The 14637-nt window shown below is 47.1% G+C and overlaps 1 protein-coding gene and 1 non-coding gene across 29 annotated transcripts in view; one reads left to right on the top strand and one right to left on the bottom strand.

The window, feature by feature from the left end:
• The window catches only part of MAGI1 (membrane associated guanylate kinase, WW and PDZ domain containing 1), a 613606-nt gene that overhangs the window by 140610 nt on the left and 458359 nt on the right, over window positions 1-14637 (bottom strand). The gene's annotated exons all lie outside the window — the stretch shown is intronic.
• Window positions 867-1003, top strand: LOC114806779. The gene has a single exon (XR_003754841.1). It is a non-coding gene; the product is annotated as a small nucleolar RNA SNORA7 (small nucleolar RNA).

Below are 14637 nucleotides of genomic sequence, written 5' to 3'. Positions count from 1 at the left end.
GGGGTAACTGAAGCCCAGTGAAATGAAGTGACTTGCCCAAAGTCACACAAGAGAACGCAGCAGAGCCGGGATTAGAACCTATGACCTTTTGACTGTGTGGCAGAAAAGGCCTATGGTCAATCAATCAATTAACGAACAGAATTTATAAAACGTTTTCTGAGTGCAGAGCACAGAACAAGGCACGTGGGATAGTATGATACAGATTTGGTGGACATATTTGCTGCCCATGAGGAGTTTACATGTGGTCTGGGGCAGGGTTCAGACCACACCTTACACAAAGACCATCCTCTGCTAGTTGTGAACAGGGAATGTGTCTATTTATTGTTATATTGCACTCTCCCAAGCACTTAGGACAGTGCTCGGCACATAATAAGCACTCAGTGAATACAATTGACTGAGTGCTGTGCTACCACGTATCTTGTCTGTAGCACTGAGTGCTGTTCTTCTTTTGCCTTCAAGTGTCATCATCCTTAAAAAGCATTTACTTGAGAAGATATGCACCTTTCTTGACTGGGATGTGACAAAGTTTTTTCCAAGTTTTCAGCTGAGATGTGGCTTCATTTTGTCATACCTCAAAACATTTCTCTACCCTCCTTGCTTTGGGTCTCCCCATGCCTGTACAGCTCAGTGGTTATGCCATCAAATCCAGGTGTTTTACTATTTTTTCTGGCGCTGCTGCAGCAGTTTCTTCTGCAGTTTGCACAAGTTGAGACAGAGGAGCTGCATGTGCTAGTGGAAAGGGCACAGGCCTTGGAGTCAGAGGACCTGGATTCTAATCCGTCCTCCACCACTTGCCAGTTGTGTGACCTTGGCGAAGTCACTTAACGTCTCTGTGCCTCAGTGTCCTCTGTCGTTAAATGGGCATTCCACTCTCAGGGTTGCACCTGGAGAGTTTCTAGTACTCTACCAGTCTCGACTACGGAGGAAGAGTCAAGCAGAGGCATATCCAATTCATTCCTAGCTTGGGCAGTGGCTAGCAAGTGGAAGATAATCTGCTACAAGTCAAAACTCACCTGTGCTGAGCAGCAGTGGCATGGGAGAAAGTTGAGGGTGAAGACTCAAGTTTACTGAGCAGGATGAGGCAATGGTAAATCACTTCCATATTTTTACCAAGAAAACTCTATGGATACACTGCCAGAATGCTTGCAGATGGAGGTGAGGCATTCTGGGAGAGATGTGTCCATGGCGTCGCTATGGGTCGGTGATGACTCGACATCATTTGACAAGAAAATGGGCACTCAGTACCTGTTTTCTCTCCTATTTAGACTGGGGGACCCAGGTAGGGCAGGGACTCTGTCCATTTTGATTACTTTCAATCTACCCCAGCGCTTTTTATTCATTCATTCATTCAATAGTATTTATTTGAGTGCTTACTATGTGCACAGCACTGTACTAAGCGCTTGGAATGAACAAGTTGGCAACAGATAGAGACAGTCCCTGCCCTTTGACTGGCTTACAGTCTAATTGGGGAAGACAGGCAGACAAGAACAGTGGCAATAAATAGAGTCAAGGGGAAGAACATCTCATAAAAACAATGGCAACTAAATAGAATCAGGGTGATGTACATCTCATTAAACAAAATAAACAAAATAAATAGGGTGGTAAAGATATATACAGTGGAGCGAATGAGTACAGTGCTGAGGGAGTGGGATGGGAGAGGGGGAGGAGGAGAGGGAAGGGGGGAGAAGAGGGTTTAGCTGTGGAGAGGTGAAGGGGGGGTAGAGGGAGCAGAGGGAAAAAGGGGGGAGCTCAGTCTGGGAAGGCCTCTTGGAGGAGGTGAGTTTTCGGACTCTCTCGGCCTCTGGCCGCTTGACTTTGAGTCTGATCGGGTAGGGTCAGCTTGTCCCCCGACCCTGGTCATCGCCTGCTTATTAACACTATTGTATTGTGTCTTACTGTACCATGTTGCTATATTAGCGATTTCGCTTGTTATTGTTTATTGTCGTCAGTGCTGCCACCCACCTCTCTGGCCTCACCAGCCGCCTGACTTTGAGTTTGATCAGGTCGCCCCTTAATGGAGCCTACCGCCCCCCCCCCCCCGACCCTGGTCATCGCCCACTTATTAACACTACTATATTGTATCATACTGTATCATGTTGCTATATTAGCACTACTGTATTGTATCATACTGTATCATGTTGCTATATTACCGATTTCGTTTGTTACTGTTTATTGTTGTCAGTGCTGCCATCCACCTCTCTGACCCCGCCATTTCCCTCCTTCCCCCCTCCCCCCTCCCGCCCCTTCCTATCCTCCCCTTCCCCTTCCCCTCTCTCACTCAGCTCTTTCCCGCTCTCTCCTCTGTCTCCTCCCCCCTCCCCTCCCCCGCCCTAGAAACCCACTTTACCAGCGCTACCCCTCTTCCCCCTCCCCCTACTCTTCCCCCCACCAAACCCCCTCCTCACCCCCTCCCCCCTTCTCTCTTCCCCACCCACGCCCCATCCCAGTCCTCTTGTCCCACCGCTACCCCTCATCCCCCTCTCCCCGTCCAGGGCCCCGCCACCTCCTTCCCATCCAAACCCTCCCCTCCCCCCGCCCTTCCCCCCCACCCCCCCTTGCACCCACAGCTACTTTCAAGTGTGGCCTCTGGAACCCCCACTCTATTACAAGTAAGCTACCTTTCGTCCATGACCTTTTCCTCTCCCGCTCTCTCCTCCTCCTCGCCCTTTCAGAAATGTGGCTCTCTCCCGAAGACACGGTCTCCGCCGCCGCCCTCTCCAGCGGAGGCCTCTCCTTCTCCCACTCCCCCAGACTCACCGGTAAGGGAGGAGGCGTCGGCTTCCTCCTCTCGCCCCGTTGCCGCTTCCGCACTATCCCTCCTCCCCCCTCCCTCTCCTTCCCCTCCTTCGAAGCCCATATCATTCATCTCTACCATCCCCTTCAGATACTTGTCGCTGTCATCTACCGCCCTCCCGGTCCCACCTGCGACTTCTTCAACCACCTTGACCCCTTTCTCACCTTCCTTCTCTCCTTCTCTCTGCCCACTCTGATCCTTGGAGACTTCAACATCCATATGGATGTACCCAACAACTCCTCTGCCGCCCGCCTGCTATCCCTCCTCGACTCTGCCGACCTCCTCCTCCACCATACCGCGCCCACTCACCGACTCGGTCACACCCTCGATCTCGTCATCTCCTACCGCTGCACTATCTCCTCCCTCACCAACTCTGAAATCCCTCTCTCTGACCATAACCTTCTCACCTGCCTCATCTCTCACACTCCCTCCCCCTGCAAATCTTCGCTACTGCCCCACAGAGACCTCTGCTCTCTCGATCCCATCTGTCTTTCCAAAAGCATCTCTCCTCACCTTGCCGCCCTGTCCTCACTTCCCACTCTCGATGATCAGGTCTCCGCTCTCAACTCCACCCTCTCTACTCATCTCGACTCTCTCGCCCCCCTTTCCTTCCGCCGCTCTCGCTCCACTAACCCACAGCCCTGGATCACCTCCTCTGTCCGCCTCCTACGCTCCTATGCTCGAGCTGCTGAGCGCTGCTGGCGAAAGTCCAAGCACCAAGCCGACCTCACACACTTCAAATTTATCCTTTCCTGCCTTAACTCTGCTCTCTCCTCCGCCAGGCAAAACTTCTTCTCCTCCCTCATCGACACCCATGCCCATCACCCCCGCCGATTGTTCCGGACCTTTAACTCTCTCCTTAGGCCCCCTGTTCCTCCCCCTCCCACATCTCTCACCCCCAATGATCTGGCCACCTATTTCCTCACGAAAATCAACACAATCAGGTCTGAGCTCCCCAAAGTCACCCCTCCACCTCTCCCCTCCCCCCCACCAACCCTCTCCCCTACTTTCCCATCCTTCCCTGCAGTATCCTCAGAGGAGATTTCCTCCCTCCTCGCAAGTGCCACCCCCTCCACCTGCGCGTTGGACCCCATTCCCTCTCACCTTCTTAAAACCATCGCCCCTGCCCTCCTCCCTTCCTTAACTTCTATTTTTAACCACTCAATCTCCAATGGCTCCTTCCCCGCTGCCTTCAAACATGCCCACGTCTCCCCCATCCTGAAAAAACCCGCTCTTGACCCCACTTCCCCCTCCAGTTATCGCTCTATCTTCCTGCTACCCTTCCTTTCCAAAATCCTAGAACGAGTCGTCTACAATCGATGCTTAGAATTCCTTAACTCCCATTCTCTCCTAGACCCCCTCCAATCTGGCTTCCGTCCCCTCCACTCTACCGAGACTGCTCTCTCTAAGGTCACCCATGACCTCCTTCTTGCCAAATCCAATGGCTCCTACTCCATTCTAATCCTCCTTGACCTCTCTGCTGCCTTTGACACTGTCGACTATCCCCTCCTCCTTCATACCTTATCTCACCTTGGCTTCACGGACTCTGTCCTCTCCTGGTTCTCCTCTTACCTCTCTGGCCGGTCATTCTCGGTCTCCTTCACTGGCGCCTCCTCCCCCTCCCATCCTTTAACTGTTGGAGTTCCTCAAGGGTCAGTTCTTGGCCCTCTTCTGTTCTCCATTTACACTCACTCCCTTGGTGAACTCATTCGCTCTCACGGCTTTGACTACCATCTCTACGCAGATGACACGCAGATCTACATCTCCGCCCCTGTCCTCTCCCCCTCCCTTCAGGCTCGCATCTCCTCCTGCCTCCAGGACGTCTCCACTTGGATGTCGGCCCGCCACCTAAAACTCAACATGAGCAAGACTGAGCTCCTCATCTTCCCTCCCAAACACGGTCCTCTCCCAGACTTCTCTATCACCGTGGATGGCACGACCATCCTTCCCGTCTCTCAGGACCGCAATCTCGGTGTCATCCTTGACTTGTCTCTCTCGTTCACCCCACACATCCTATCCGTTACCAAGACCTGCCGGTTTCACCTTTACAATATCGCCAAGATCCGCCCTTTCCTCTCCACCCAAACGGCTACCTTACTGCTACAGGCTCTCGTTCTATCCCGGCTAGACTACTGTGTCAGCCTTTTCTCTGACCTCCCTTCCTCCTCTCTCGCCCCGCTCCAGTCTATTCTTCACTCGGCTGCCCAGCTCATCTTCCTGCAGAAACGATCTGGGCATGTCACTCCCCTTCTTAAACAACTCCAGTGGTTGCTTATCAACCTCCGCTCCAAACAAAAACTCCTCACTCTAGGCTTCAAGGCTCTCCATCACCTTGCCCCTTCCTACCTCTCCTCCCTTCTCTCTTTCTACCACCCACCCCGCATGCTCCGCTCCTCTACTGCCCACCTCCTCACCATCCCTCGGTCTTGCCCATCCCGCCGTCGACCCCTGGGCCACGTCCTCCCGCGGTCCTGGAACGCCCTCCCTCCTCACCTCCGCCAAACTGATTCTCTTCCCCTCTTCAAAACCCTACTTAAAACTCACCTCCTCCAAGAGGCCTTCCCAGACTGAGCTCCTCTTCTCCCTCTACTCCCTCTGTCACCCCCCCTTTACCTCTCTGTAGCTAAACCCTCTTTTCCCCCTTTCCCTCTGCTCCTCCACCTCTCCCTTCCCATCCCCACAGCACTGTACTTGTCCGCTCAACTGTATATATTTCCATTACCCTATTTATTTTGTTAATGAATTGTACATTGCCTTGATTCTATTTAGTTGCCATTGTTTTTACGAGATGTTCTTCCCCTTGACTCTATTTATCGCCATCGTTCTTGTCTGTCCGTCTCCCCCGATTAGACTGTAAGCCCGTCAAATGGCAGGGACTGTCTCTATCTGTTGCCGACTTGTTCATTCCAAGCGCTTAGTACAGTGCTCTGCACATAGTAAGCGCTCAATAAATACTATTCAATGAAGTAGGGATTTGAAGAGGGGAAGAAAATTAGATTGTCTGAGGTGAGAAGGGAGGGCATTCCAGGACCACAGGAGGACGTGGCCCAGGGGTCGACGGTGGGATAGGCGAGACCGAGGGACGGTGAGGAGGTGGGCAGCAGAGGAGTGGAGCGTGCGGGGTGGGCAGCAGAAAGAGAGAAGGGAGGAGAGGTAGGAAGGGGCAAGGTGATGGAGAGCCTTGAAGCCAAGAGTGAGGAGTTTTTGTTTGGAGCGGAGGTTGATAGGCAACCACTGGAGGTGTTTAAGAAGGGGAGTGACATGCCCAGAGCGTTTCTGCAGGAAGAGGAGCCGGGCAGCAGAGTGAAGAATAGACTGGAGCGGGGCCAGAGAGGAGGAAGGGAGATCAGAGAGAAGGCTGACACAGTAGTCTAGCCGGGATATAACAAGAGCCTGTAGCAGTAAGGTAGCCGTTTGGGTGGAGAGGAAAGGGCGGATCTTGGCGATATTATAAAGGTGAAACCGGCAGGTCTTGGTAATGGATAGGATGTGTGGGGTGAACGAGAGAGACGAGTCAAAGATGACACCGAGATTGCGGGCCTGAGAGACGGGAAGGATGGTCGTGCCATCCACAGTGATAGGGAAGTCTGGGAGAGGTCCGGGCTTGGGAGGGAAGATGAGGAGCTAAGTCTTGCTCATGTTGAGTTTTAGGTGGTGGGCCGACATCCAGGTGGAGACATCCTGGAGGCAGGAGGAGATGCGAGCCTGAAGGGACGGGGAGAGGACGGGGCAGAGATGTAGATCTGTGTGTCATCTGCGTAGAGATGGTAGTCAAAGCCGTGAGAGCGAATGAGTTCACCAAGGGAGTGAGTGTAAATGGAGAACAGAAGAGGGCCAAGAACTGACCCTTGAGGAACTTCCACAGTTAAAGGATGGGACGGGGAGGAGGCACCTGCGAAGGAGACCGAGAATGACCGGCCAGAGAGATAAGAGGAGAACCAGGAGAGGACGGAGTCCGTGAAGCCAAGGTGAGATAAGGTGTGGAGGAGGAGGGGATGGTCGACCGTGTCAATGGCAGCTGAGAGGTCAAGGAGGATTAGAATGGAGTAGGAGCCATTGGATTTGGCAAGAAGGAGGTCATGGGTGACCTTAGAGAGAGCAGTCTTGGTAGAGTGGAGGGGACGGAAGCCAGATTAGAGGGGGTCCAGGAGAGAATGGGAGTTAAGGAATTCTAAGCAGCGATTGTAGACGACTCGTTCTAGGATTTTGGAAAGGAAGGGCAGCAGGGAGATAGGGCGATAACTGGAAGCGGAGGTGGGGTCAAGAGCGGGTTTTTTTAGGATGGGGGAGACGTGGGCATGTTTGAACGCAGAGGGGAAGGAGCCATTGGAGATTGAGTGGTTAAAAATAGAAGTTAAGGAAGGGAGGAGGGCAGGGGTGATGTTTTTTATAAGGTGAGCGGGAATGGGGTCCGAGGCACAGGTGGAGGAGGTGGCACTTGCGAGGAGGGAGGAGATCTCCTCTGAGGATACTGCAGGGAAGGATGGGAAAGTAGGGGAGAGGGTTGGTGGGGGGGAGGGGAGAGGGGGAGCGGTGACTTTGGGGAGCTCAGACCTGATTGTGTTGATCAGCGCTTAGAACAGTACTTGACACTTAGCACAATTATTAATATTCTTCTTATTATTATTATAAAGTGCCATGTCCTTGCATGTTAGAAGATTTACATTGTTTTAAAGGATCTCATCTTTAATAGTAGAAGGTGTGTCAAAGAGAATGTTGAAAGTTGTTACCGTCTCTTCCGGATTCCTTTCTTGCTTGTAATTTTTTGCTACCATAATTGCCCTCTTTATACCTACTCAGTTTGATCTGAATTTTGATGCCATGTTAAATTCCAAGAATTTCTAATCATACTCAAAGAACATATATGTGATTTCACAAAGCAACACAGCACCACTCAAGAGTCGATACATCTCCAAACTCAACACAAAGATGGACTTCTAAAGAGATGGCAACAACACTTCAATATTCTCCTTAATACACCTTCGGGCATTGAGGATGACACTCTATGAAGAACATTTTGCTTAACAACAGACTGAGGCATGGGTTTTGCTCCTACTCTTAACGGGCAAGTCACTTCACTTCTCTGTGCCTCAGCTGTCTCATCTGTCAAATGGGATTGAGACTGTGAACCCTATGTAGGACAGGGACTGTGTCCAACCTGTTTTGCTTGTATCTACCCTAGTGTTTAGTACAGTTTCTGGCACACAGTAAGTGCTTAACAAATACCATAATTATTGTTATTATTACTTTTACATCCTCTTAACCTATAGGACACTGGGAAAATGCCCAGGACACTAAAATAAATTACTGATAAGAAGAAGAGCATGGGATATTTACATGAGTTAGCACTTCAGTAGAAAGATAACATAATGAAAGCTAAATCAACAGTGCAAAGGGATAATAGATAAGTAGAGGGAAGATAATTGATTGACCAATGGTCAGGAGTTTCAGCTTGACTCGAATAAATCATGTTTATTGAGCCCTAGCTGTGGGCAGAGCAAGCAATGTACTAACTGTTTGGGAGTGTACAATATAAGAGAGTTGGTAGACACGTTCCCTGCCCACAAGGAGCTTATAGTCTAAACTACAGTGACAAGGAATGGGAAGACATTTAAGGTTATTGAGGATGTGCTGAAGGATATTTCAGAAAAGTGATCTGGGTAACAGAATAAAGTATGGACTGGAGAATAAAGTAAAGCCAGCAGACGACAAATGCCTGGACCACCGAGGTGGCTGCTTAGATAGAGAGGAGCAGATCCTGGAAATAGTGCACAGGAGTAGTGCACGGGATTTGGTGACAGAGTTTGAGAGTTGAAAGAGAAAGATGAGTCACGATATGCCAAGGTTCTTCGCTTGAGAAATGGAGTAGATTTTGTTTTGTTTGGCTTTAATGGTATTTGTTAAGTACTTAGTATGTGCCAGGCACTGTACTAAGTGCTAGGGTAGATACCAGATAATCAGGATGATGAGTGGTCAATGGAGATGGGAAAGTTAGGAGGCAGAGAGTATTTGGGAGGGGAGATGAGGAGTTCAGCTTTGTACATACTGAGAGAGCTTGAAGAATCAGTGATACATCCATGCAGAGATATAAAGAAACGCAAGATTGCTAAAATTAGCACTACATCTCCTTCCCTACCATTCCTCTCAAAATAATTTGAGCAAGGAGTCTACCCTCACCACTTCCACTTCCTCTCCTTGAACCTCTTCAAACTGGATTTTGCTCATTTCACTCCATGGAAACTGCCCTAAGGTCACACTGACCTTGCCAAATCCAACTACCCCTACTCCATACTAATCACCCAGACCAGTCAGCTGCCATCAACACTATGGACAATCCCCTTCTTTTGGAAACTTTATCTAAACATGGCTTTGCTGTCACTGTCCTCCCCTGGTTCTCCTATTATCTCTCTAGCTCTTCCTTCTCAGTCTGTTTCGTAGGCTCCTCCTCTGCCTCCCACCCTCTACCAGTTCTGGATCCCCTTCTATTCTGCATCTACACCCACTCTCTTGGAGAACTCATTTGCTCCCATAGCTTCAACTACCATCTCTATGCAGATAATTCCCAAATCTACATCTCCAGCCTTGACCTCTCTCCTTTTCTGCTGTCTCACATTTCCTCCTGCCTTCAGACATCTCTATTTAGATGATCCTCTGACTCCTCAAACTTTACATGTCCAAAACAGAACTCATCTTCCTACCCATATCCTGCCTCTCCCTACCTTCAAAGCCCTACTAAAATGACATCTCCTTCAAGAGGCCTTCCCCAACAGAGCCCTCATGTCCCCAACTCCCTTTCCATTCTATGTCACCTATGCAATTGATTCTGGATCTGTACCCTTTATTCAATCCACGCTAAATCCCACTGCACTTTTAAAAAAAATGGTATTTGTTAAGTTTTTACTATGTGCCAGGCAGTGTTCTAAGCACTGGGTTACAATCAAGGTAATCAGGTTGGACAGAGTTCACGTACCACAAAGGGATTACATTCTTAATCTACATTTTACAGATGAGGTAACTGAGGCATAGAGAAGTAAAGTGCCTTGCCCAAGTTAACACAGCAGACAAGTGGCTGAGCCAGGATTGAAACCAGGTTCTTCTGACTCCCAGGCCTGGGCTCGCCTCTCTAGGGCACGTTATTTCTCTTATGTTCATATCCATAATTCATTATTTTAATGTCTGTCTCCCCCTTTAGGCTGTAAGCTCTTTGTGGGCAGGGAACATGTCTACCAACTCTTTTATATTGTAATTTCCCAATCACTAAGTTCCATGCTCTACACACAGTACGTGTGCAGAGAAGCGGCATGGTGTAGTGTATAGAGCACAGGCCTGGGAGTCAGAAGGTCAAGGATTCTAATCCCGGCCACTTGTTTGTTGTGTGACCTTGGGCAAGTCACTTCACTTCTCTGTGCCTCAGTTACCTCTTCTGTAAAATGGGGATCAAGACTGTGAGCCCAATGTGGGACAGGGACCGTGTCCAACCCAATTTGCTTATATCCACCCCAGCACTTACTACAGTGCTTGGCACATAGTAAAGTTCTTAACAAATACTATAATTATCATTAGTAGTAGTAGGTACTCAGTGAATACTTTTGATTAACTGAGGAGCGAGGTCTGGGCCAGTGAGATAAATGTGGGAGTTGGTTACACAGACTATATGTTGTGGGAGTGGATTCATTCATTCAATAGTATTTATTGAGTGCTTATTATATGCAGAGCACTGTACTAAGCGCTTGGAATGTACAATTTGGCAACAGATAGAGACAATTCCTGCCCAATGACAGGCTCACAGTCTAATCGGGGGAGACAGCAGAACAAAACAGAATAAAATAAAAACAAGACAACATTATCACGATAAATAGAATCAAGGGGATGTACACCTCAACCAGGAGTGGATGAGCTCCTCAAAGGAGTGAGTATAAATGGAGAGGAGAAGGGGACCTAGAACAGAGCCTTGAAGGAAATCCACAGTTAAGTATGGGAGACAAAGTGAAACAAAAAAAGATTGAGAAGCATTAGTCAGAGGTAAGAGAAGATATGGGAGAGAGCTGTGCCAGTCAAACCAAGGTTAGACAGTGTTTCCAGGAGAAGGGGGAGGTCCACAATGTCAAATTACCCTCTTATTAAACACCTCCTAAATTTGAATCCAGATAATTTAATTGAACAAAGCAGCATCCTGAAATGAAAACCCCACTCCTTTGAAAATCTCAACTATATATTTACATATTTTTGATGTAGGAGCATGTGCCCTAGTAAATATATCCACTACAGGTTTTATGGCCTGAAGTATGTCTCTATTTTATCTTAATTGAATAGTTTTCATTAAAAATGGGTTAAATGTAGGACATTATCCTATTTATATGACTGAAGGAATAGGTTACGCATTCCCGGGGCAGCTGAAATTGCTGCTAAAACACAAGTGATGGATTTAATGAAAAGTAGCAATTTCTTGAGATAAGAGAAACTGCTGTCCTATCGAAAAAAATCAAGCCAGGAAAATCAGGAAATAAACAAGTGAACTAAAATGAAAACGGACTATGTTCCAAATACATGATTCATGATCAAGTGATGAGTACTAGTGAGAAACAACTTCTATGAACCAAAATTAATATAAAGAGCTTAACATTAATAGTGCAGTATTTAAAGATAATATAGTTGGAGCAATTGGAAAAGAAGACATAGGCTTGATGTTCTCAACTGATGCTTACAAGGACAGCTTCCAGTGTCTACATTTTAAATGTCAGTTACTGACCTTCAAGAATAAGCAGCATGGCCTAGTGGAAAGAGCATTGGTCTGGGAGTCAGAAGACCTCGGACAAGTCAGGCAAGTCACTTCACTTCTCATCTGAAAAATTGGGATTCAATACTTCTTCCTCTTACTTAGACCGTGAGCCCCATGTAGGACCTAATAATCGTGTCTCTACCCCAGCTCTTAGTACAGTACTTGGCACATAGTAAGGGCTTACCAAATACCACAATTATTACTATTATTATCATCATTAAGATGAAGACAGTTTAACAGACACCAGGTAGCAAGAACTCAAGAGTTTTTCAAAAAAGAATCACTAATCTAAGAACAGCCAAATAACATTTCAGGGGTGGAATACATTTTCTGATTAGCAGAAAGGGAAGGGATGGGTTTCTCTTTTCTATTCACTGAATTCACCCAGAGAGCCTTTAATAAAATCAGAAATGCCACTTCTCTTCTACCCTCTCTGGATTTCTCTTGGATGGTTGGTGAGATTTTATGATTATTAATGAATGGTGCTGAATGCCCCTTCAGTTATTTGAGATACATCAGAAATTAAAAAGCTTTCCATAGATATTTTTATTCATGCTATTTGTTTAGTGCTTACTCTTTGACAGGCACTGTATTAGGTACTGGAGTAGTTATAAGTTAATCAGGTTGGACACAGTCCATGTTCCACAAGGGGCTCACTACCTTAATCCCTATTTTATTGATGAGGTAACTAAGGCAGAGAGAAGTTAACTGACTTGCCCAAGATCACACAGCAGCAGCAGAGTGGAGCAAAACCCAGGTTCTCTGACTCCCAGGCCTGTGCACTATCCACTGGGCTGAGGTACTGTGCTCCTTGTCAGGATCCTGAACTAAGAATAAACTTTTAAGTTACATACCATCCCAAATTTTTTCTTCATTTTAGAATTAATCAATCAATCAATGGTATTTATTGAGTAGTGACTCTGTGCAGAGCACTATATTCAGCACTCAGGACAGTATACACAATATGGTTTGTTCCCTGCTTTCACTTAACTTCTCTGTGCCTCAGTTACCTTACCTGTAACATGATGATACTGTGAGCCCCATGTGGGACATGGACTGTGTTCAACCTGATTAGCTTGTATCTAACCCAGCACTTAATACAGTGCCTTGCATATAGTAAGTACTTAAAAAGCAAAAGAAAAGAGTTTACAATCTCCTGGGATAGACAGATATTAAAATAAATAGGGGAAGAATAGGGGAAGATTTGTATGACCGTCTGGTCTTTCTGGTCCTGCATTTGTCATGGCAAAATATTGGTAGAACTATCAATCCTCCTTCAATCACCACTTTATAGAAATGAGTATATTTACTCCTTGGCTTTCACACAAAAGCCTTGTTCTCTCCTTGAGGTTGCTGGGACAACATTAGAATCTCAATTTCTTTCCATTCAATCTGCCGGAACCAAGCTTATGCATGCCTCTTATAGACAAGACTGATTTCAGGGTATCTAGATATAATGGCTAGCCTCTCGCTATACTCATTTTCCAAAAAGAGCCTCATGGGGCCAATATGAAAGCAGTTGGAGGGGAATGAAGCAGCTGCCCTCATGGAAGAATCATGGGAAAATATGCCCAATCTTCCCCAACTCTGCCATGCTGCCCAAACACAATCAATTGAATTTTCTGAGTGGTTACAGTGTACAGAGCACTGTACTGAGCGTGGCTCAGTGGAAAGAGCCCGGGCATGGGAGTCAGAGGTCTTGGGTTTGAATCCCGACTCTGCCACTTGTCAGTTGTGTGACTGTGGGCAGGTCACTTCACTTCTCTGGCCTCAGTTCCCTCATCTGCAAAATGGGGATGGAGACTGTGAGCCTCACGTGGGACAACCTGATGACCTTGTAACTACCCCAGCACTTAGAACAGTGCTCTGCACATAGTAAGCGCTTAACAAATACCAACATTATTATTACAATATAACAGAGTTGGTAGACATGTTCCCTGCCCACAACTGGCTTATAGTCAGTTAGCAAATCATATACATTGATCGCTTACTGTGTGCAGAGCACTCCACTAAGCACTTGGGAGAGTACAATATTACATTAAACAGACACATTCCCCGCACACAATGAGCTTAGAGTCTAGAAGGGGGAGACAGGCATTAATATAAATAAATTACAGATATGTACATAAGTGCTGTGGGTCTGGAGCGGGGGATGAATAAAAGGAGCTGGTCAGGGTGATGCAGAAGGGAGTGGGAAAAGAAAGGAGGGCTTAGTCAGGGAAGGCCTCTTGGAAGAGATTGCCTTCAATAAGGTTTTAAAGGGGGCAGAGGGAGTATTTGCCTATTAGATATGAGAAGGGAGGACATTCCAAGCCAGAGGCAGGACATGGATAAGAGGTCAGTAGCAAGATAGACTAGATCGAGGTACAGTGAGAAGGTTAGCGTTAGATGAGTGAAGTATGTGGGCTGGGTAGGAGACAGTCTAGGTGGGAAGACAGATGTTACTATACATAAATAAATCAGGCACAAATTCTATTAAACAAGGGACATAAGACCATCACAGAAACTGAGAAAACATCTTTCCCATAGTAAGCACGTAGTTCAAGATTCTATGGAAAGATTATGACCCAATCTCTCCCTTCACCGAGACGCAAACAGTATTCTCTCTGAATAATTATGCATTTGATCAGTGCTTGTTTACTTACTTAAATGCTTGCGTACATAATTAAGAATGATATGCTTAACCTGTTTGGTACAGGACATAGCGAATACTCTGGATGATTAGTAACTAAAATACACATTCACCCAGGCTGCAAGGCTCTTCCATGCAGGTGGTCCATCTTTGTGTCACACCCATACTCACCCAAATTTTTGTAAGCACACAAGGAGCTTCACCTTATCTTTGAGTCTCAACTGAATGCTCTGTCACTCATATGGGGTACTCCATTCCTTATCCCCTAGTTTCTCCAAAGAGATCCAGTATATCAATGAGGTAGTCATGGTTCATGACTCCAAATCTCATGGCAGCCTTTCTGATTCTTTCCACTTCTACCTATCCTTATCATGTGTATCCTGGTCCCTGGTGTTTTCTGACAGGAAAACAATAATATTATTGTACAGCAAC

This window comes from Ornithorhynchus anatinus, chromosome X1 (assembly GCF_004115215.2).
Source record: "Ornithorhynchus anatinus isolate Pmale09 chromosome X1, mOrnAna1.pri.v4, whole genome shotgun sequence".
Lineage (NCBI taxonomy): Eukaryota > Metazoa > Chordata > Mammalia > Monotremata > Ornithorhynchidae > Ornithorhynchus > Ornithorhynchus anatinus.
Note: the sequence above shows the minus strand (reverse complement) of the source record. Positions and strands in the feature narration are given on the sequence as shown.